Source organism: Carassius carassius, chromosome 16, assembly GCF_963082965.1.
Source record: "Carassius carassius chromosome 16, fCarCar2.1, whole genome shotgun sequence".
In the NCBI taxonomy this organism is placed as follows: domain Eukaryota; kingdom Metazoa; phylum Chordata; class Actinopteri; order Cypriniformes; family Cyprinidae; genus Carassius; species Carassius carassius.
The window spans coordinates 13,152,399-13,177,045 of NC_081770.1; the positions used below are offsets into that span (position 1 = coordinate 13,152,399).

The window sequence follows — 24,647 nt, forward strand, 5'->3', positions numbered from 1 at the left end:
TTTTCTGCTGCTAGGGTAAGAAACACACTCTTCCTCTTCTCTATCGGCTGTCCAGCACCTAACTCTGCCTTCTCAGCACTGTCTGAAAGAGTCTTCTCCACAGTCAGTAATCAGAGATCACAGATTCTTCTGAGAAAGTCAATACGCTCAAATAATACAGGAAAGATGCTAGAAATCTTTGGTAACTGCTATATTGTTTAGGTTTATCCTCTGATAGTGAGCACAGAGCCCTGATCATGAAATGCAAGAAAAATAAAAAAAAATTATGTCCATGATTTACTAATTCGTTCCCTCGATGTACTAAAACGTGCACGATTACTTTTACATTTCATTGATTTGCTTAATCGTATGCACAATTTACTAATTCGTGCTCTTGATGTATAAATAGTGTACATGATTTAGCAAATCGAAGAAATGAAATAGAAAATCGTGCGCATGAATTAGCCTATATTTTTTCCTGCATGCCGTGTAATTAAAGCACATCACCACCAGACATTTATACCAGGAGCCTCATATACGACGCTCACTGCAGTATCTGCTGAATTGTTTCATATCTATTTATCATGTATTTTTTTGTTGCACCAAATTATGTAGAGTTGTATCAATAAGTGTACTGATAATTATATATAATTTTCACTGATAACGTCATTAACTATCCCCATCCTTAATAAGACAAACATTTTCTATTGTTTATATTGTGTAATCTGTGAATTGATGTGTTCAGTTTTCTGTGCTCATGACTTAGAAATACTTTGCATGGTTAAAGAACAGGTGCAATGTTCAAAATGTTTTGGCTTAGTATTTGTAGAACGTAGTGCTGAATAAATGTTGATTTGTGAATGAATGCAGTGTTTTTTTTTATACTAGAATGTAATGTTTTTGTATTGGTTTGCATTTCATGTATGTAATTGATGTATTTACTATGAATCCCCTATAATTAGATTACAATTCGATTTCATAAGGTTTATTTTTTTGCACCAGAGATGGATTGAGTTTATTAGTTCTTTATGTATTTCAAGGTAATGGTGAGGTGAAAATACGTTGCTGCGACCAATATGATCCGGTAATGTCACGTCCTCATAACGTGCCAGTTTGGTCGTTAGGACATACTCATCACGTCCCAGCGACGTTCCACTATAACGTCCCCACGACGGATATGGGAATCACAAAGTTACTTCACTGGAACGTTATTTGGTATGTCGCTACGACCAATATGGTACTTTATAGTAACGTTCTCATAACGTGCCAGTTTGGTCGTTAGGACGTACTCATCATGTTCCAGCGACGTTCCACTGTAACGTCGCCACGACGGATATGGGAATCACAAAGTTACGTCACAGGAACGTTATATGTTACGTCGCTGCGACCAATATGGTACTTTATAGGAACGTCATCATAACGTGCCAGTTTGGTCGCTGGGACGTACTCATCACGTTCCAGCGACGTTCCACTATAACGTCGCCACGACGTATATGGGAATCACAAAGTTACGTCGCTGGAACGTTATTTGGGACGTCGCTGCGACGAATCTGGGGTGCGTTTCCCGTACAACGATGCAACTCGCTGGTTTAACTACCATAGTATGATGTATCTTTAAAGAAATCAACTAGCTAGTCACTACTGTTTCCTGAAACCATAGTACCTGTGTCGCAGATCCATCGTTCAAACTACGCTGGTTTGAGCCGTCGTTCTTCTTCTTCTTCGATCTAATGGCAGACGGGAGACATGAGCACATACCGCCACCTTCAGTACTTTGGTTTTATTTTATCTTTTCTTCGACTCGAATTACGCTTTTGAAATGATGTTACATAGAAGTTGAGTAATAACGAATCATTCATTTGTTCTGCAATACATTATATACACACACGGAGTTAAAAACGGCACGTAAGAGGGAAGCAAACAAGACTGATGGGGTATCAATACAGTTCCTCCTCTCCCTCAGAGGAAGAGAAAGTGTTGGCCATCCTGGGGCCTGTTGCAATGGAAGGATCCTTGGAGGTATACATGTGTATCAACCAGGCCTTTGCCTTCAAAGTTCAGGCCTCCAACATCAGGCCCTCTCCAGTCTGGCCCTTCAACATCAGCCCCCCTCCTGCCTGGTCCTCTAACCTCAGGCTTCATATCTCCAGAGGGCAATAAGAAGAAACACTGCTTTAAATTCAGTTGTTAACTACACTCCATTATTATGCTGTTGGAAATTTCTGGAGGTGGTGGGTGATGGCCTGATGGATGGGTGATGGAAGCACACATGACTCTTTTGTGTGGGCGACTTCTGCAGTTTGCAGGTGGCTGAAGAGGATGCATGGCTTTGGTGATAGCTGGCTGCTGGGAGAAAGAGGATATCTTCTTCACCCATACCTCCTGTCACCTGTGCAGCATCCAGCCACCACTGCAGTTTAAACCATTTATTTAATCTGACATAACATCTGTTAAATATTTGCTGATATGCATTAAATGAACACTTAAAAACACGCACAAAAATAATTTTGCAAACAGTGTCTATACTGTGTGTCTGTCTGTCTCTCTCTCTCTCTCTCTCTCTCTCTCTCTCTCTCTCTCTATATATATATATATATATATATATATATATATACACGTACATACACAAACACATTTCTAGAGAGTATTCTATTTTATAATTCTGTAAAAACAAAATCTCTCACATATTTATAAATTTTTGTTACTTTATTTTGGTAAATTCATTTACTATAAAATTACTTTGATTTGAGTGTTAACATTTTATATAAGTGAAAACCTCTAACACACTGTTTTACCAATATTGTTATATGACAAATATGTCTTTTGGAATGTTTTTACAAAGGTAACTCACTCGACAAACTCACCGTTTCTTCGCACAAACGAAACGATGCGGCTGTGTTCGAATAGGCAAGATTGATGCTTTCAGAGAGCACTTCGAAGGGAGAATAATTGCGAGGTCCGCGTTGCTATATAGTTTCAAACTGCATTTGTAATAAAAATAAAGGCGGCGAATCAGGTAATAATCTTTAACCACAACTTTAAGTCTTTTAAATCACTCAAAGTGGATAGTGAAATATTCTAAAGGAATAGGGCACAGGGTCGATAACTCTGAATAGAACATAGCCCAGGTGCGGCGCAATCAACGACGTCGACACAGCAAACTAACGACGAACTATGCCTCTAACCACAGGTGGAGAGCTGTCGTTCCAACGACACAAGTTTGCGATGCAATTTGCGAATGTTCGTTTGAACTATGGTTTCGGGAAACACCAAATCGTTGAACTACGTTGGTAACGACGGAGCTTGCGACCATAGTTGGGTAACGATGCTTTCGGGAAACGCACCCCTGGTCTGGTCCAGTTACGACGTAACTGTGTTAACTGGGATGAAGACAGTCCATATAACTTCTGCCATCATACAAGAGCAGTTTGTCATGATTGTTTTTTGATAGCCTACAGTTTTATCATCAACTTGATTTTAGGTTTAATTCAGCTTTATTTACATTCATTTGTCCCTGTGTGGAAAAAGCAAAAAAAAAAAAAAAATCAAAATTCTATGTGCAGATCTGCATGACTAGATAAATTATTTTTCCAGTCAATTATTAGCACAAGAAAACTTATTTAGTGTGTTATATTTTATAGCAATTGCTCAGTTCAAAAGGACCCAGTGTTATATGCAGTGTGCTGCAGACTGGATAGCATCACATTGGACACTATGTGCAGGGGCGTCGCACCTATGGGGGATTAAAACACCCACAGTTTTCCCGGTGAGAGTGTTCAACACCCGCACGTTTTCTGCAGTTTTGCACAAACGCCTTGTCGCTCCTCCGTTTCTCTGGCCGCTCGGTGTCTGCGCTCGCTGCGGCTGCCTCCTCTCCCCCTCCCTCTCAAACATGACACCGGCTTTGAGTGTGACCGGCTGATGATTGGCTGTTCTGCCTTAAGTCCCGCCTCTCTTGGGGTGGTATCGGTCAGCTCGTGCTGAGGAGGCGGGAACTTCCCTTTTCCAGGTACTTTGAATGAGTGTTTATGCTTTAGAGGTTTTTAAATAAGCTTGATATGTGTTTGGGAATGTTCTGTTATCGTTTTGTTGACATGTCGAGTGTTTTCTGTATTATATTTCATTTTTTAGACTAATGCTAATTGCTATTATTGGGATATTGTTCAGCAGCTAGCTAAATTCGGTTATGTAACGTTATGTGGCATGCGATGTATAACATAACTGTGATGAAGAAGGGAATTGACGAGGAGGGCGGACAAACTGGCATTGTTAAGCAGTGTATTTATGGGTTCATTGCCAGTGCAACTGATTTTGATATTTTGAGCATTGTTTGTTGATTAGCTGAATACTTTCGTGGATACCTGTTGTGTTTGATTGTAACGTTACCTGTTGAGGAGAAAAAAGTGAGAAATGGTGACATTATTTGCATACCTGTTGAAGAACTATGAAAGAAAAGTGTATATTATTTTAATGTTTAAAAACAGTAAATTGTTACATTATTTATAAAAAAATTTGATTATTTTTTTTCCCCCAGCCAAACGCTGCAAGCCGGAAATCCGGCACAGTGCCGGAGAACTTTAAGCCCTGCATTTTGTACTCCTCTGTCACTGTATTAATCGTTTTTATTGTTTATAAACAAACCACATCCGTCCCCCGCACTTTTGAAAAGCTTGCTACGCCCCTGACTCTGTGCCAGAAAGTCCAGGGCCACTTTTTAGTGCCAATAATAATTGTTAAAGTAAAGCAGCGAAGGAATGCCATTTGTTAATCATATATAACACTGCACAAAATATAATCTTATTTTTTTTAAGTTAGTATTAAAAAATGTTGTGTGGCCAAGCGTGATATAGCCTATTTATTTCAGGAAGTTGCTTATAAGATTTTATTTTGAACATTAGAGACTATTGGACTATTTAACTTTCATTAGAGGCTATATATAGTTACAGTATTTGGAAGCCCTTCCTTTCTTCATGACATTCCTTCCATATCAGCAGAACCTTAAACAGTCTATCAAGTAACGGATAGCCTTCTGCCCATCCCACATTAACACAATCAGTGGAAAGAGAGCAGCTGGAATAAAGTCAAACTACGGAGCACTTAAATGGACAGGGTGATGGAAAATGTCAACGCTTTTGCGTTTGATATATAAAAAAAATTGCATTCGCTCTCAAAATATTTGCATTCTCCCGATAAACGCTCTGTCCGTTTGCAAAACCTCTGAGGTCTTTATTTTTAATGTAAAAAAAAAAAAATATATATATATATATATATATATATATATATATATATTTAGCTGTTTGCATATATATTTATATATATGTTTAGCTAAGATGTTCAGTTTTTGGTAGTTGTGTCTGTTTGTTGGCGCTTTAGGGGATCTACGTACTACTTCAGTACAACTACCGATTAATATTATTTTTATTGATCAGACGTCACTGATCGCGAAGGGGGCTTGAGAATTTGAGAAAATGCTCAAATACGTTATGCAAATGACAGGCGATAAACTAGAAGGCAGCCAAATTATTTTGTTTACGCAATAGGCTTTGGAATTTCATAACATCCACACAAACAGGATGGACACACCCTGAAGCGGATGAGTTAATCTGGCGTTCAAAGCACTGAGGGGGACTCTGTCACAGCAGTGATCGCGTACCGTCTCTCTTAAACCTCGAAACTGTGATTGGCACGGCGAGAAAGTAATTTAGGAAAGGCTTGGGAAATGAAGACTTCATATTGGCTGCAGTTGCTGTTTGTCCTTCTCAAGGCCCTAGAAACACATTCAGTTGATATAGCCGATTCTTTTTCCAGGCTGGAATTTATTTTGGGATCGTACCTCGTGACAAGCAACGCATAAAGACAGGAACATCGAGAGCGTTTCAAATACTTCTAAATTCTATTCTTAGTGCACAAGACTGCACGTAAGTTTAATACCTTATTGATTACAGTTAATTTGTAAAACAGCGAGATTGTGAAGCTAATCAGAGTATTACTTTTATTCCGGAGCGTTAAACTGCTAGAGATTAGATGAAGTTCACGGATGTAAAACATGAAGTTTATTGAAAGGGTCACTGCAAACGAATAATACGTTGGAACAGGGGCGTAGCCATCTTTTGAGAAGTGAGGGGGACATAAATCACACACACACACATACATATATAACGTTACATATAACATTTCTGTAATCTATATAACCTACTAGTCAACAGTTTTTTAACAGTAAGATTTTTAATGTTTTGAAAGAAGTCTCTTCTGCTCACGAAGCCTGCCTTTATTTCATCCAAAGCACAGCAAAAGCAGTAATATTGTGAAATATTTGTACTTTTAAAATAACTGTTTTCTATTTGAATATATTTTAAATGTAATGTATTCCTGTGATCAAAGGTGAATTTTCAGCATCATTCCTCCTGTCTTCAATGTCACATTAATCAGAAATCATTCTAATATGATGATTATCAATATTTAAAACAGATGAGTAAATTGTTTTCAGCATTCTTTGATGCATAGAAGGATCCACAGATCAGCATTTGTGTGAAATAAAAAGCTTTTGCAACATTATACACTATATCATTCAAAAGCTTAGTCAGTATATATATATATATATATATATATATATATATATATATATATATATATATATATATATATATATATACGAAGAGTTCAGATGCAAAAGCCTCTAAGTGCCATCTGAAATTTTCATCTAAAATTAGGATTTTTATCAAGCTCCTATGCTTAGGTTGAGTCATTTTACTTTAATTGCGATGTGCAGGTCATTTTCCAGGCTTTTAAAGTGAAATAACTGAACATAAATATAGGAGCCTGATAAAAATCCTAATTTTAGATTAAAATTTCAGATGGCACTTAGAGGCTGTTGCATCTGAACTCTTCATATTTATATTTGTTTTGTTAAATAAATTATATAAATTAATACTAGCAAGGATTCTTTAAATTGATCAAAAGTGATGATAAAGACATCATTTTACAATTTCAGATAAATGCTGCTCTTTTGAACTTTCTATTCATCAAAGAAACCTGAAAAAATTATACTCAGCTGTTTTCAGCATTATCATAATAAAAGTTGTTGTTTTTTTAGCAGCAAATCAGAATATCAGAATTATTTCTGAATGTTTCTCTAATTTCTAGCTTTTAATTGGCTTTGAAATCTATAAGTGCTGGACAATAACAAATAATAATGATTTGTTTATATACTACAAACACTTTTTATCTCATAATAAGGCAGAATAGCTTCTATACTGTAATAAATGCTATGTCAATTAGCACTGCATTGTTCATATACTTTATTTATCACCTGCTGGAGATTTATTTGGACTTGAAAAAACAAACAAACCCGAAAACAGCTGTTTTCATGCAGCGATAGTTGGACGCTGTTGTCCATATTAGGAGTTTCCTGATATGTCTTTCTGCGCGAGAGCGAATGAATGAAACACACACACACACACACACACACACACACACACACACACTGCAGGAGAGTTTAGCGCTCCGTGACGTTTCATCTCGCCTTCTTGGTCCGAAAAAACATCAGGTCATACGCAGACTATCCTGTCTCTTTGAGTTTAAATCTATATTTATTCACACCAGCTCTTGAAAACCTCTATACGAACACACTTGCCCGAAAAAGTGCGGGGGACGAATTCCCGTGATGATAAAAGTGGGGGTGTGGGGGGGGGGGGCGGGTTTGTGTGTATTGTCTCTGATTAATTTTAGGCTGTTGGTTTGTGTTTGTGCGAAATCGAAAGTATTTATTTATTTTGTAATCACACCGATGATGAACCCCAACATATAACTATGTGCTCTCTCATGTGATTTAGTTTTTTGTTTGTTTGTTTGTTTTTGTCAAAGAAACGTGTAACAAAAATCTGATGTGAATAAGTAAAATATATCGGTTCACATGGCCTAATTCATTAGATATTCCATTTAATCATAATAATTCACAATTGGAAGGCTAAAAGCATTTGACAACCATAAAATAGATTATGAACTTTAAGTAATGATCAAATGACAAATAAAAAGGACTATTTTATCCAAGTAAAGGTTGAACAAATATGAGTGTAAATAATGTAAACTGCAATAGAGAAAGTAATCAATAAACTATGCATTTTAGTTTTTACAGTATTCCTTGCATTGTGGTGTACTTATAGCTGGTGCCATGTGTTGTGTTAAAATGAAAGCCAGTTAATTAATCTTACATAATTAATTTTAATAGTTTAATTACATAGATTGTGGACATGAATGTAAACACTAGTTACGACAGTTGAAACAGAATTAATGAAAAGAGTAAATATTTGTGTAAATTAAATGAAAACTGCAATACTGGAAGTAAATTTAAAAAGTTTTTAATGCAATGCTGTCATGTTTGTTCCCACAATATTTGTATTCATATTTTTTATGTTTTGATGAGATGGATGCATTTTTGTTAACCTGTTGAAAAGAAATATAGCGATTACAATTAGAGCTGGGACAACGTGTCGAGGTCATCGATGACGTCGACGCAAAAAATACGTCGACGCAAAATATGCGCATCGATTCGTCGACCTGTTTTTATTTCTCTAAAAAACGTTTGCAAAACGTTTACCTTATGTGCGCTGAATATACGCGATGGCCGGATCAACATTCTGTCCAACGTTATATAACCAATCCAGGGGTTTTTCTGCATTGATCTTTTTTTTTTGGCGGCTGTCAAATTTGATCGGTGAGTGACAGTGACAGAGTGCGTACGAGAGAGAGCCCCGGCTGTGCGCGCACTCACAGTCTTCAAACAACACGAGCGCTTCTTGCTCTCTCTCTCCCTTGTGCATATTAATCAAAATCATTAAACACAATAGAAATAGGGCGAAACACCAAAGTTTCACGCGCGCTCGTGCACTCACAGTCTTCAAACTACACGAGCGCTTCTTGCTCTCTCCCTCCCTTGTGCATATTAGAAAAAGGGCGGAACGCCAAAGTTTCACGTGGAGCATTCAGAGATTTTTTTTCTCCATGACAGGCTGCTGGCTCCCACTGTTAATTTTTTTTTTTTTTGTAAAAGCACTCTCTGTATTAGCTTAAAGCTCTCAAGTTTACATTTACATACTGTATTCTTTCAATTGCTCTAAACAAGTATTTTGGGTGACCTTTTTTATTGAATACTAGACATCAAGTTGTTGTTATTTTCATCTGAAAGAACTTCTTTTTTCAGTAAGCTAGGCCCTATGAGTTCAGTAAGCTTGTTTCAGTAAGCTATGTGTTTTCAAGGTTTTATTGAATGCTATCTCTATACAAGTGCAAAGTAATGCATTCTTAGTCAGTCTTTTATTTTGTAATTTTAAGAGCAATAAACATATGTTGCAATGTTAAGGAATTGATTTTTTTTCATTCAGATATGTAAATCAACATGTATAAATTGTTAGTAGTCAATTAATGGGGAGATAATCAAAATCAAATCGGTCTGAAAAATTAATCGTTAGATTAATCGATGCATCGAAAAAATAATCGCTAGATTAATCGTTTAAAAAATAATTGTTTATCCCAGCCCTAATTACAATGCATTGCAAAATCACAATATATTTGTTCTATTTATTTCTTTATTTAAAGCCTGTTTGTTGCTAACTCAACATTCTCAAATTTTCATCATCAACTATCATGTTGTTCATCTCAGTAAGATCATCTCCAGTCATACAGAGAAGCTGATTGTCAACACCATTTGACATTTCACATTTCCAGTTTATCTGCAGTATGTCAGAGAAGCAAGAAAAGGACTCTCTGTCTGAGATGAGTCTCTCAGAGAAACCGAGGTAAGACTGAGTCTGTTTTCAGAGAATCATTTTAAACACTATTTAAGTTTATTTGATTATTATTTTGTATTTTTTGTAACAAGCAAGCTTTTTAACAGTGATTATTTTCTTAAATTAATATTATGACTAATATTATTAAAATATTAGATTCTGATTGGTCAGTCACCACATTCCAAAGTCTGATATTTCCTTATAAAACTATTTACATCATCAGTAGCAACAGAGTGTAACATTTACATTTAGTCATTTTGCATAGTCTAAAGTGACTTACAATTTGGGAATACTTAAAGAAATTCTACTTTTAGAGGGAAACAGACATAGGAATGCTCCTAATGACAAGATTCTCTTTATTAAATAGATAAAGATATATATATATATATATATATATATATATATATATATATATATATATATATTAGGATGAAGTAAAGTAGCATCGAAAGAGAATAATTTTCAGCTGCTGCTTGAAAATTGTCGGGATTCAGCATTCCGGATAGCATGGGATAGAATGGTGAATGAGAAGAGTGATCCATGTATTTCTAGCCATCACTTCTTTCATGTCTCTCGTATTGTATTTCAAGCTGACGCTTTTTTGTGTGTCTCGTATTACAGCAAGGACTCACTCTCTCATTTCACATTCTTTCTCTTGTGACATCTTGCATCACAGTTGTATTGAAAATGAAACAACAGCTGGATATCCATCAGTGTGCACATTATGTGCATAGAAAACTTAAAAAATGTGGAATTTTATACCTTAGTACATAAAAATATGGCTGGCAATTAGGGCTTGACATGGCACATGTAAAGTGCTTCCATCATGACTGTAGATGTTTTGGGAATATAACTAAATCATTTTAACAACACACTTGACAGAATGAAGTAATTACAAAAAAATGACAGTTGGAAAACAATCTCAGCTTCAGATGTCACACCCACAGACTGTTGGCTGAACATCTGATGTATATGTTTTATGGTGAAATGGATATTATGCAGGGTGAGGAAACTTGACTGTTTACCGGTTTAAATTCTATTGTAGCTGACCTGATCAGTTTTTAGGGTGAAATCTCAGCGAAGACATAATTTGAATTAAACTTAACTCTTCAACTGAGACCGAGGAACCTTCTGTAGTAAAGCTTCTCTCTCTCTCTCTCTCTCTCTCTCTCTCTCTCTCTCTCTGTTGTTTGTGTCATTAGTGTAAAAACAGGCTCAGATGTGTCCAGCTCTGTGTCTGTGAAGAGTGACTGGTCAAGAGGTAAACCACCAGATTTCAGTGAGGAAACACCATCATCTACCAAAAGGTATTTTTTACATTAGAGAATTGTATTCATTGTGGTAAAAGTGATAAAACTTGACTGAATAAATTCATTTCAGTTCAATTTACTTTGTCACATAGTACAACAAAATTCTGTCTGGTGAGTCTCTGGCACAAAAAAACAAATAAAAACAAAAAAACAAAATGACAATAAATAACAAACAGCAACAGTTGCAAATTATGTCATTATTATAGCTGGAGGGTGTAAGTGCAAGGGTGTAATGGATGTCACTTTGTGTGTGTTTTCATGGTCCTGTACCTCTTAGGTTGCCAACTTCAGAAAAGGAAAATAAGGCAGAATCATGGTTTTTCATAGAAAAATAAAGGACAGAATAAGTGTGTGTGTGTGTGTGTGTATATATATATATATATATATATATATATATATATATATATATATATATATATATACAGTACAGACCAAAAGTTTGGAAACATTACTATTTTTAATGTTTTTGAAAGAAGTTTCTTCTGCTCATCAAGCCTGCATTTATTTGATCAAAAATACCGAAAAAAATGTAATATTGTGAAATATTATTACAATTTAAAATAATTGTTTTTTAAATGTATTATACTTTAAATTATCATTTATTTCTGTGATGCAAAGCTGAATTTTTAGGATCATTATCACATGATCCTTTAGAAATCATTCTAATATGATGATTCATTATCAAAGTTGGAAATTCTGCTGCTTAATATTTTTTCAGAACATGTGATATTTTTTTTTAGGATACTTTGATGAATAAAAAGTTAAAAAAAAAAAAAAGCTATGTTTTTAAAATATAAATATTTTGTAATAACAATATACACTACTGGTCAGTAATTTGGGGTCAGTAATTTTTTTTTCTTTCTTTTAAATAAAATCGATACTTTTATTCAGCAAGGATGTTTTAAATTGATAAAAAGTGACAGTAAAGAAAATATATTATTAGGATACTATATATTATTACAATTTTTTATAAATGCAGTTCTTTTTAACCTTTTATTCATCAAATATATTAGACAGCAGAACTGTTTCCAACACTCATAATAAATCTGAATATTAGAATGATTTCTAAATGATCATGTGATAGACTGGATGTGACACTGAAGGCTGGAGTAATGATGCTGAAAATTCAGCTTTGCATCACAGGAATGAATTATTTTTTTAAAGTATATTCAAATAGAAAACTATTATTTTAAGTTGTAATAATATTTCACAATATTACTGTTTTTTCTGTATTTTTGATCAAATAAATGTAGGCTTGATGAGCAGAAGAAACTTTTCAAAAACATTAAAAATAGTAATGTTTCCAAACTTTTGGTCTGTACTGTGTGTGTGTGTATATATATATATATATATATATATATATATATATATATATATATATATATATATCGGCACCCTTGGTAAATATGATCAAAGAAGGCTGTGAAAATGAATCTGCATTATTAATCCTTTTGATCTTTTTGATCTATTAAAAAAATTCACAAAAATCTAAACTTTCATTGGATAATAAGAATTTAAAATGGGGGGGGAAATATCATTATGAAATAAGTTTTTTTTTTTTCTAATACACGTTGAACACAATTATTGGCACTCCTAGAAATTATTATGAGTAAAATATCTCAGAAGTATATTCCCATTCATATTCTCAATTTTGAGCACTCCAGGGTGATTATGAACATGAAATTATTCATCCAAGGCTTCCTTTTTCACAGAGATATAAATATGAGGGAACAGAAAATATTATAAATCTGTGTGGAGGAGGACATGTCTCTAAATCGTCCTAATGCACGGTGAGAAGGAGAGTTTGAGTGGCTAAAGACTCTCCAAGGATCACAGCTGGAGAATTGCAGGAAAAAAGTTGAGTCTTGGGGTCAAGAAAACCTATAAAAAAATTGTCAAACAGCACCTACATCAACACATGTTGTTTGGTAGGGTTTCATGAAACACTCTCCTAGCTCATCCAAAAACAAACTCCAGCATATTCAGTTATCAGACACGACTTGAAATTCAAATGGGACTTGCTTCTATGGTGAGATGAAACTAAAAAATGAGCTTTTTAGAAGCAAACACTCAAAATGGGTTTGGTGATAACAGGGATAAAAAGTACCCCATGTGTACAATGAAATATACTGCTGTATCTTTGATGTTGTGGGCCTATATTTCTGCTGGAGGTCCTAGACATCTTGTTTAGACACATGGCATCATGGATTCTATCAAATACCTACAGATAAAAGAAAATCACTAAGTGACTGCTTTTATAATGCGTCATGTTTGGATCTTGCATCCGTACAATAGTCCAAATTCAAACCTCAAAAACAACACAAAAATGGGCCACTGAGCACAAAACCAAGCTTCTGCTATAGCCATTCCAGTCCTCTGACCGGAACCTTATAGAAAATGAGTGTGGTGAACTGAAGAAGAGAAGCAACATCATGGAGCTGGGGATCTGAAGGGTCTGGAGTGATTCTGGATGAAGGAATTGTTTCTGATCTCTTGTCAGGTGTTCTCTTACCGCATCAGGCATTATAGGAGAACGTTTAGAGCTGTTAAACTGGCAAATGGAGATTTCAAAAAGTATTTAAAAACAATGCCTTTAATTGTGGCCAATGTGTATTAGAGAAAACATTTATTTCATAATGATATTTCGCCCCATTTTAAATTCTTATTATCCAATGAAAGGTTAGATTTTTGTGAATTTTTTAAGAAAAAGATCAAAAGGATTAACAATGCAGATACATTTTCACATATTGGCACCCTTGGTAAATATGATCAAAGGAGGCTGTGAAAATGTATCTGTGTAAATGTATCTATATATATATATAAAATATCACAGGTCCCAAAAAATATTAAGCAGCACAACTAATTATAAATCAACATTTTTGAATGATTTCTGGAGGATCATGCATGACACTGAAGACTGGAGTAACGATGTTGAATATTCAGCTTTGCTTTACAGTAATAAATTATATCCTAAAGTATATTAAAATAGAAAATGGTATGTTAAATTGCAATAAAAGGCTGTCACAAAATTTTATTTTTTTGGTATTTTTGATCAAATAAATGTAGCCTTGATGAGCATAAGAAAGTTATTTAAAAAATAAAAAATACAACATCTTACTGATCCCAGACTTTTGAACTGCAGTCTAAAGGCCTATACATATACAGTATAGGCTATAGGCAATCTACCTCAGAAACAGTTAAATGTTCTCCCATTGTGCAATAAAAATATGTGCAATGACCTTTTTTATCACCCTACATCCTAGCCTACACCCCTGCAACTTTTTTTTAATTATATTCATATTCTACAGTATTTAATACATGTACACACCTGTACATATTTATCATGTGTATGTGATTTATTTATATTTATACTAGTGGTGGGCCGTTATCGGTGTTAACGTGCTGCGTTAACGTGAGACTCTTATCGAACGATACAAAAAATATTGCCGTTAATCTATTCTCAAAGTTGGGTTGGGAGCTGGGTCTATACTAAGCAAGCTATGATGACTTTCACCTTGATATTTTATATAACCGACTGGCTGAGGCCAGCCTAAACAGATGCTCAGGACAGTTGACGGGCCACTGCTGCGCATCGTCACGAAAGCTTATCACGTGTTTTTAAACATTAAAGCATCCAAAAACAAGACGTGGAAAAGCTGAACAGAGTAGCTGGATACTCGCTGTGTTCGGTGCGCACGAGAGAGAGAATGGGGATGTGTATTATATTGGATGCGTTCATCGTCTCTTAAAGTGACCGTGCCTAATTTAGCTACTGGCTGCTGTAATGTTAATCCAAGAAAATGAAAGAAAGAAAATCACTCACTCCCTCTTGACTGAATATCTTTGTAGTTTTAACAGTCAAACCAAAAAATATTCAGACACCAGATATAATTTTTTTTATACATAGCAAAACTGTAATAATGTGAGAAATTTTGAAGTTGTCTGAATAAATGGTTTGATTGTATATTTCATTTTTACATTGAAGACTATCCAGTGCTATTTTACATTTAATTATTTGGTTTCTGTACCTTGACACCTACAAACTTGAAAAAAACTTAAACATTGGTGTGAAACATGCGTAAGGTTAGCACCTTGTGCAATGTGGAATTAGTTTACAGCTTTTTCAAGCACTCTGTGATGCATTTTGGAAACAGGAGATGAGCCCCTTTTCTAAAAATGCACCACCTAGCTTGATAAACCCCTTCTCAAAGACTTACTGTTTGTCAGTTTTATTTGGGTAACACACATATTCTGAATGCTTTCGGCAGAATTCGAATGAGACATTTTAATCTAGATTAATCTAGATTAATTTCAAGATCACAGTGAGATTAATCTAGATTAATTTCAAGATCACAGTGAGATTAATCTAGATTAATTTCAAGATCACAGTGAGATTAATCTAGATTAAAAAAAATAATCTATGCCCACCTCTAATTTATACATATGTGTATTTTATTCACATCTTATTTTTTTATTAGCTGTATTTTGTGTTGTCTCTGTGTATTGGAAGCTTGTGACACTAAAACAAATTCCTTGTTGGCCTATGTATAATTAAATCTTTTCAAATGAGACTGAAGTATTTTTTTTCCTCTGGTTTGTGTTAGTGAAAGTTTAGGCTCTGTGTCTGTTAAAAGTGATGGGTCACTTATCAATCCACCGGACTTACGTGAGGAAACACCATCTTCCAAAAGGTATTTCATGTGTTTTACATTATATAGCTCTGTTAACTAATTTCTCAATTATTGTTTATGTGATGGTAGCTTCTTTCCAATAATATACTTACACAGGAAGCCACTAGGGGGCTCATGAGCATTTTCTCTGTCAGATTGTACAGTAGGTAGTGTATTTGTTGTGGTTGTTGTGTTTGATTAGTAGCTTCAGTAGTGAAGAACTGCATGTACTAGAAGATATTTCATGTGTTTCTCTAAAAACATCGTCAAAAATAGATTTACAGTTCAAAACCGAAACCTGGAATTTCAAAATCAAATTCAAGTCTGGAAATAAACAATGTGCTGAAAAATTAAAACAAATATTTTAATAAAACAGAATATAAAAACATAAGCTCTTTCACAAATGGATTTAAAAGGTACATTGAACAATACATTAAATATAGACTTTGAATAGTGATTTTAAAGTGGTCATATGATGTGATTTAAATGTTTCCTTTCTCTTCGGAGTGTTACAATGTCTTGGTGCATAAAGAAGGTCTGTAAAGTTGCAAAGACTAAAGTCAAAAATCCAAAGAGATATTCTTTATAAAAGTTAAGAGTCAACCACACCCTCCTAAAATGGCTCATTCTAACATGGCCCTACATGTCTAAGTCAAGATGTGGGAAGATTTGCATAATGCTGCCCATATGTTCATGCAAAGAAAGAAGGCATATCGTGGAGACGCTGTGTGTTTCGTTGTGAAATAAAAACTACTTTTTTTGGCCTTCCAAAAGATGACATGACTAGGAATCAGTGGTTAAATTGTATTTACAACACTGTTCCAGAACAATCCAAATATTCAGATGTGTGCAGCGAATTTTACAGAAGACAAGGTCTGTTTCCTGAACCATGCTTCTGTGTACAAAAGCTGTTTCTATAAAGTAGGGCAAATCCAACTTTGCAAGGAAAGTCTGGCACTTCTGACTCACAGCCTGTAAGTATGTTTACATATTTAAAGAATTTGGCACTGACGATTCAAACGCGAGTCACAAATGCTGACATGGTTTTAGGTTTTCGTCATTAAAATCTGTAATTATGTCCCAAGGGGATGCAACCAATGCCTTGTTTGTAATGGGGTTTAGTCAGTTTGTCTCATCGTGCTGGGAGACGGCATCACACTATGATAAGGGGCGTAACATTTACATCATTCGCTTGAGGCATTCAGCCAATCACAACACACTGAATAGCTGGCCAATCAGCGTGCACCATGCTTTTCAGACCGATGAGCTTTGTAAATATAAATGCGTTTCAGAAGACGGGGCAGAGAGGAGCAACAATAATGTACATTACAGTATGTGGAAAATAATGTGTTTTTCGAACTTTGACCGCATAAACATATTGCATTGCACCAAATACACAAAATAATGTTCTTTTTAGCAGCATCATATGATCTCTTTAAAGTTGATAATCAGTAACTATTCATTAACCCTTTAAGGTGCATTGTAACCGCACAGTTGACCTTTTTTGGTGATCAAATTACTTTAATTAAAACTCGCCAAACCCCATTTTTGGCTGTTTGTCTTTAAACCTCTCTTTGAATAGAGTGTGTAATGGCAATTATATCCACTTTCTGTTTTTTACCTTAGAAAATGAGCTCAACTGCTCGGTTGAGTTGCCAACTTTGGGTAAAATGAACTGAATGCTAGCTATACTCAACAACAAGATCATAACTCGGAATAGCACTGCACAAGATCATAGAATGAAGTTGTTCTTTTGTCTGAACAAAAATAAACAATGCTTTGATGCATATCACAGAATATCATTTCAATAATTTGTTCTATAACATTTATATTACATTGACTATTTGCCTTTTTACTTTACATTTTATACAAATTGACTTTTTACTTTACATTTTATACAGATTGTCACTACATTGATATATATATATATATATATATATATATATATACAAACATACATATCGGCACCCTTGGTAAATTTGATTAAAGAAGGCTGTGAAAATGAATCTGCATTGTTAATCCTTTTGATCTTTTTGATCTATTAAAAAATTCACAAAAATCTAAACTTTCATTGGATAATAAGAATTTAAAATGGGGGGGAAATATCATTATGAAATAATGTTTAAGAGTTTGAGTGGCTAAAGACTCTCCAAGGATCACAGCTGGAGAATTGCAGAAAAAAATTTGAATCTTGGAGTCAAGAAAACCTATAAAAAAATTGTCAAACAGCACCTACATCAACACATGTTGTTTGGTAGGGTTTCATGAAACACTCTCCTAGCTCATCCAAAAACAAACTCCAGCATATTCAGTTATCAGACACGACTTGAAATTCAAATGGGACTTGCTTCTATGGTGAGATGAAACTAAAAAATGAGCTTTTTAGAAGCAAACACTCAAAATGGGTTTGGTGATAACAGGGATAAAAAGTACCCCATGTGTACAATGAAATATACTGCTGTATCTTTGATGTTGTGGGCCTATATTTCTGCTGGAGGTCCTAGACATCTTGTTTAGACACATGGCATCATGGATTCTATCAAATACCTACAGATAAAAGAAAATGACTAAGTGACTGCTTTTATAATGCGTCATGTTTGGATCTTGCATCCGTACAATAGTCCAAATTCAAACCTCAAAAACAACACAAAAATGGGCCACTGAGCACAAAACCAAGCTTCTGCTATAGCCATTCCAGTCCTCTGACCGGAACCTTATAGAAAATGAGTGTGGTGAACTGAAGAAGAGAAGCAACATCATTGTCACATACCTGGACTCATTTTGTGTGTTTTTGCCCCTGTGTTCCAGTTTCTGTCTTCCGTGTGTGGTTTGATTAGTTCCCAGGTGTGTCTATTCATTTCTCCATGTGTTCTGTTTCCCGGTTAATTTAGTGATTCCATCCACCTGTGTTTCCCCATTATCCCTTGTATAAGAGCCTTGTCCTTGCAGTTCTGTTTTGTCGGGTCTATTTGTTACTTGCCACCAGTTACCAGTCACTTACCTGTGTCTTCCTCTGTGATCCATATTTGGATAATGTCTATGTTGGATATAATAAAGCCTTGTTTTGTTTATCCTTCGGTTCCGTGTTCCTTCCAGCAGCGTAAGCCGTGACAGAAGACCCGACCCAAAAAAATTTAAAACTGCGTGTTTTCCCTCCGTTTTGTTTTCCGTTTTTTCACAGTCTTTTTCTTTCCGTAGTGTGTCATGGATCCCCTCTATCGCCCCGAATTCCTCCTTCTCCTGCTGAAGCAGGAGGAACTTTCTCTCGAGGACCATACCAGACGGTTTTTACTGCTAGCTAATGCCACCAGCTACCCGGACAGCGCGCTCTGCTGCTTCTATCACGCCAGCCTGAACTCCAAGTGCAGAGCGTTGTCGAACGAAGATGGTCCTCGGGAGGACTTCGCCGCGTTTGTAGAGTGGAATCTGGTGAGAAATGGGTCACCTCTCACGGTCTGCCCAATGGAGGATCTCGCCAGGTCCACTCTGGACCAAGAGCCCAGCCTACAATCTCCCCACGGTACGGGGCATAAGCCCGAGCCCACCGATGACGGAGAGCCAGAGAGCAATCCGTCAGACGAGGTGCGAGAGCCGGCGACACTGCCCACCACGAGGGAGCAAAATGTGGAGCACCAAATGGGTCAAAATGAGAGGGTTTTCAATTCACCTATGCCTGATCCTCCGTTAAGCCCAGGACGGGCTCCTGATCCTCCGTTAAGCCCAGGACGGGCTCCTGATCCTCCGTTAAGCCCAGGACGGGCTCCTGATCCTCCGTTAAGCCCAGGACGGGCTTCTGATCCCCCGTTAAGCCCAGGACGGGCTTCTGATCCCCCGTTAAGCCCAGGACGGGCTCCTGATCCTCCGTTAAGCCCAGGACGGCTCCTGATCCCCCGTTAAGCCCAGGACGGGCTCCTGATCCCCCGTTAAGCCCAGGATGGGCTCCTGACCCTCCGTTAAGCCCAGGACGGGCTCCTGATCCTCCGGTGAGCCCAGGACGGGCTCCTGATCCTCCGGTGAGCCCAGGACGGGCTCCTGATCCTCCGTTGAGCCCAGGACGGGCTCCTGATCCTCCGTTGAGCCCAGGACGGGCTCCTGATCCCCCGTTAAGTCCAGGACCGGCTCCTGATCCCCCGTTAAGCCCAGGACGGGCTCCTGATCCCCCGTTAGGCCCAGGACGGGCTCCTGATCCCCCGTTAGGCCCAGGACGGGCTCCTGATCCCCCGTTAGGCCCAAGTCGGGCTCCTGATCCCCCGTTAGGCCCAGGACGGGCTCCTGATCCCACGTTAAGCCCAGGACGGGCTCCTGATCCCCAGTTAAGCCCAGGACGGGCTCCTGATCCCCAGTTAAGCCCAGGACGGGCTCCTGACCCCCAGTTAAACCCAGGACGGGCTCCTGAACTCCAGTTAAGCCCAGGAAGGGCTCCAGCCCCAGAACTCACTCCAGTGCCTGCTCCTCCAAAATTCCCAGCCTCCCACCCACTCCTGCCTCCTCCTCCGCTGTCGTCTGGCTGCCCCTCTGCTCGCCCTCAGCCTACCATCATTGTGGTGCGAGCTCAGCGGGACCGCCATCCTCCAGCGCCGCCTTGGTCGGCGTCTCCCTCACCTCCGTCTCCAGCCTCTGAGGCCTGGACTCCGCCTCGGCCCGTTGACCCGTCGGCTCCACCATGGCTCCTAGCTCCTTCCTCTCCGCCGTGGCCCGGCAGTCCACATGCTCTGCCTGGCTCCCTCGTCCCTCCGGCTCCGCCTTGGTCTGGCGTCGTCCATCCTATGCCTCGGGACTCCACTCCTCCGGCTTCGCCTCATCCCTCCGTCCCTCCAGCTCCGTCAGGCTCCTTCATCCCCTCGGCTACACCTCAGTCCTCGGTCAATCTGGCCTCACCGCGGCCTTCCGGATCCACATCGCCGCGTCAGTCACCAGAGCCATCAGTTCCGCCTAGGACCTCCGGCTCCTCCCCATCACCCTGGCTCTTCGGCTCTCCGTCTCCGCCTCGGGCTCCTCCTCCACTTGCTCTGTTGCCGTGGGTCGAGTCCCTGGAGTCGGCGACCATTCCTCCTCCATGGCTCCTTCCACCGTCGGCCCCACCTTGGGCCGTTATGGCTGTGGCCTGGGCCCTGCTGGGTGCCTCCTGCTTCAGATCCCTCCTGTCTCCTCCCTGGCTCCTCCCTCCGTCGTCTCCTCCCTGGCTCCTTCCTCTGTGGTCCCTGTCTGCTGGCCCCCTCCTGGGAGGCTGTCCTCCACCGGAACCCCCTCCCAAGTTCCCACCCACGCCTCCCTTTGTTGTTTCTACGGTGCGAGGACGCACCTACCGGGAGGGGGGAGTACTGTCACATACCTGGACTCATTTTGTGTGTTTTTGCCCCTGTGTTCCAGTTTCTGTCTTCCATGTGTGGTTTGATTAGTTCACAGGTGTGTTTATTCATTTCTCCATGTGTTCTATTTCCCGGTTAATTTAGTGATTCCATCCACCTGTGTTTCCCCATTATCCCTTGTATAAGAGCCTTGTCCTTTCAGTTCTGTTTTGTCGGGTCTACTTGTTACTTGCCACCAGTTACCAGTCACTTACCTGTGTCTTCCTCTGTGATCCATATTTGGATAATACCTATGTTGGATATAATAAAGCCTTGTTTCGTTTATCCTTCGGTTCCGTGTTCCTTCCAGCAGCGTAAGCCGTGACAATCATGGAGCTGGGGATCTGAAGGGTCTGGAGTGATTCTGGATGAAGGAATTGTTTCTGATCTCTTGTCAGGTGTTCTCTTACCGCATCAGGCATTATAGGAGAACGTTTAGAGCTGTTAAACTGGCAAATGGAGATTTCAAAAAGTATTTAAAAACAATGCCTTTAATTGTGGCCAATGTGTATTAGAGAAAACATTTATTTCATAATGATATTTCGCCCCATTTTAAATTCTTATTATCCAATGAAAGGTTAGATTTTTGTGGATTTTTTAAGAAAAAGATCAAAAGGATTAACAATGCAGATACATTTTCACATATTGGCACCCTTGGTAAATATGATCAAAGGAGGCTGTGAAAATGTATCTGTGTAAATGTATCTATATATATATAAAATATCACAGGTCCCAAAAAATATTAAGCAGCACAACTAATTATAAATCAACATATTTGAATGATTTCTGGAGGATCATGCATGACACTGAAGACTGGAGTAACGATGTTGAATATTCAGCTTTGCTTTACAGTAATAAATTATATCCTAAAGTATATTAAAATAGAAAATGGTATGTTAAATTGCAATAAAAGGCTGTCACAAAATTAGTTTTTTTTATTATTTTTTTTTGGTATTTTTGATCAAATAAATGTAGCCTTGATGAGCATAAGAAAGTTATTTAAAAAATAAAAAATACAAAATCTTACTGATCCCAGACTTTTGAACTGCAGTCTAAAGGCCTATACATATACAGTATAGGCTATAGGCAATCTACCTCAGAAACAGTTAAATGTTCTCCCATTGTGCAATAAAAATATGTGCAATGACCTTTTTTATCACCCTACATCCTAGCCTACACCCCTGCAACTTTTTTTAAATTATATTCATATTCTACAGTATTTAATACATGTACACACCTGTACATATTTATCATGTGTATGTGATTTATTTATATTTATACTAGTGGTGGGCCGTTATCGGCGTTAACGTGCTGCGTTAACGTGAGACTCTTATCGAACGATAAAAAAAAATATTGCCGTTAATCTATTCTCAAAGTTGGGTTGGGAGCTGGGTCTATACTAAGCAAGCTATGATGACTTTCACCTTGATATTTTATATAACCGACTGGCTGAGGCCAGCCTAAACAGATGCTCAGGACAGTTGACGGGCCACTGCTGCGCATCGTCACGAAAGCTTATCACGTGTTTTTAAACATTAAAGCATCCAAAAACAAGACGTGGAAAAGCTGAACAGAGTAGCTGGATACTCGCTGTGTTCGGTGCGCACGAGAGAGAGAATGGGGATGTGTATTATATTGGATGCGTTCATCGTCTCTTAAAGTGACCGTGCCTAATTTAGCTACTGGCTGCTGTAATGTTAATCCAAGAAAATGAAAGAAAGAAAATCACTCACTCCTCTTGAAGTGAAGTGACATTCAGCCAAGTATGGTGACCCATACTCAGAATTTGTGCTCTGCATTTAACCCATCCGAAATGCACACACACAGAGCAGTGAACACACACACACACTGTGAGCACACACCCGGAGCAGTGGGCAGCCATTTATGCTGCGGCGCCCGGGGAGCAGTTGGGGGTTCGATGCCTTGCTCAAGGGCACCTAAGTCGTGGTATTGAAGATGGAGAGAGAACTGGACATGCACTCCAGTTCCGAATATCGAATATCGAATATCGAATATCTGAATATCTCCAGTTGACTGAATATCTTTGTAGTTTTAACAGTCAAACCAAAAAATATTCAGACACCAGATATAATTTTTTTTATATATAGCAAAACTGTAATAATGTGAGAAATTTTGAAGTTGTCTGAATAAATGGTTTGATTGTATATTTCATTTTTACATTGAAGACTATCCAGTGCTATTTTACATTTAATTATTTGGTTTCTGTACCTTGACACCTACAAACTTGAAAAAAACTTAAACATTGGTGTGAAACATGCGTAAGGTTAGCACCTTGTGCAATGTGGAATTAGTTTACAGCTTTTTCAAGCACTCTGTGATGCATTTTGGAAACAGGAGATGAGCCCCTTTTCTAATGCACCACCTAGCTTGATAAACCCCTTCTCAAAGACTTACTGTTTGTTAGTTTTATTTGGGTAACACACATATTCTGAATGCTTTCGGCAGAATTCGAATGAGACATTTTAATCTAGATTAATCTAGATTAATTTCAAGATCACAGTGAGATTAATCTAGATTAATTTCAAGATCACAGTGAGATTAATCTAGATTAATTTCAAGATCACAGCGAGATTAATCTAGATTAATTTCAAGATCACAGTGAGATTAATCTAGATTAAAAAAAATAATCTATGCCCACCTCTAATTTATACATATGTGTATTTTATTCACATCTTATTTTTTTATTAGCTGTATTTTGTGTTGTCTCTGTGTATTGGAAGCTTGTGACACTAAAACAAATTCCTTGTTGGCCTATGTATAATTAAATCTTTTCAAATGAGACTGAAGTATTTTTTTTCCTCTGGTTTGTGTTAGTGAAAGTTTAGGCTCTGTGTCTGTTAAAAGTGATGGGTCACTTATCAATCCACCGGACTTACGTGAGGAAACACCATCTTCCAAAAGGTATTTCATGTGTTTTACATTATATAGCTCTGTTAACTAATTTCTCAATTATTGTTTATGTGATGGTAGCTTCTTTCCAATAATATACTTACACAGGAAGCCACTAGGGGGCTCATGAGCATTTTCTCTGTCAGATTGTACAGTAGGTAGTGTATTTGTTGTGGTTGTTGTGTTTGATTAGTAGCTTCAGTAGTGAAGAACTGCATGTACTAGAAGATATTTCATGTGTTTCTCTAAAAACATCGTTCAAAACCGAAACCTGGAATTCAAAATCAAATTCAAGTCTGGAAATAAACAATGTGCTGAAAAATTAAAACAAATATTTTAATAAAACAGAATATAAAAACATAAGCTCTTTCACAAAATAAACATATTGCATTGCACCAAATACACAAAATAATGTTCTTTTTAGCAGCATCATATGATCTCTTTAAAGTTGAGATTCAGTAGCTATTCATTAACCCTTTAAGATGCATTGTAACCGCACAGTTGACCTTTTTTGGTGATCAAATTACTGTAATTAAAACTCGCCAAACCCCATTTTTGGCTGTTTGTCTTTAAACCTCTCATTGAATAGAGTGTGTAATGGCAATTATATCCACTGTCTGGCACTACAGCAAAAATATATTGCTG

The 24,647-nt window shown here is 37.6% G+C and overlaps 1 protein-coding gene and 1 long non-coding RNA gene across 2 annotated transcripts in view; both read left to right on the forward strand.

Moving 5' to 3' along the window:
• Positions 1-24,647, forward strand: part of LOC132159554 (uncharacterized) — a 1,375,546-nt gene that overhangs the window by 671,329 nt on the left and 679,570 nt on the right. The window lies entirely within an intron of this gene.
• Positions 5,653-24,178, forward strand: LOC132159585 (uncharacterized). Its single transcript, XR_009437876.1, has 5 exons — positions 5,653-5,897; positions 9,703-9,773; positions 10,967-11,071; positions 15,679-15,765; positions 23,934-24,178. It is a non-coding gene; the product is annotated as an uncharacterized LOC132159585 (long non-coding RNA).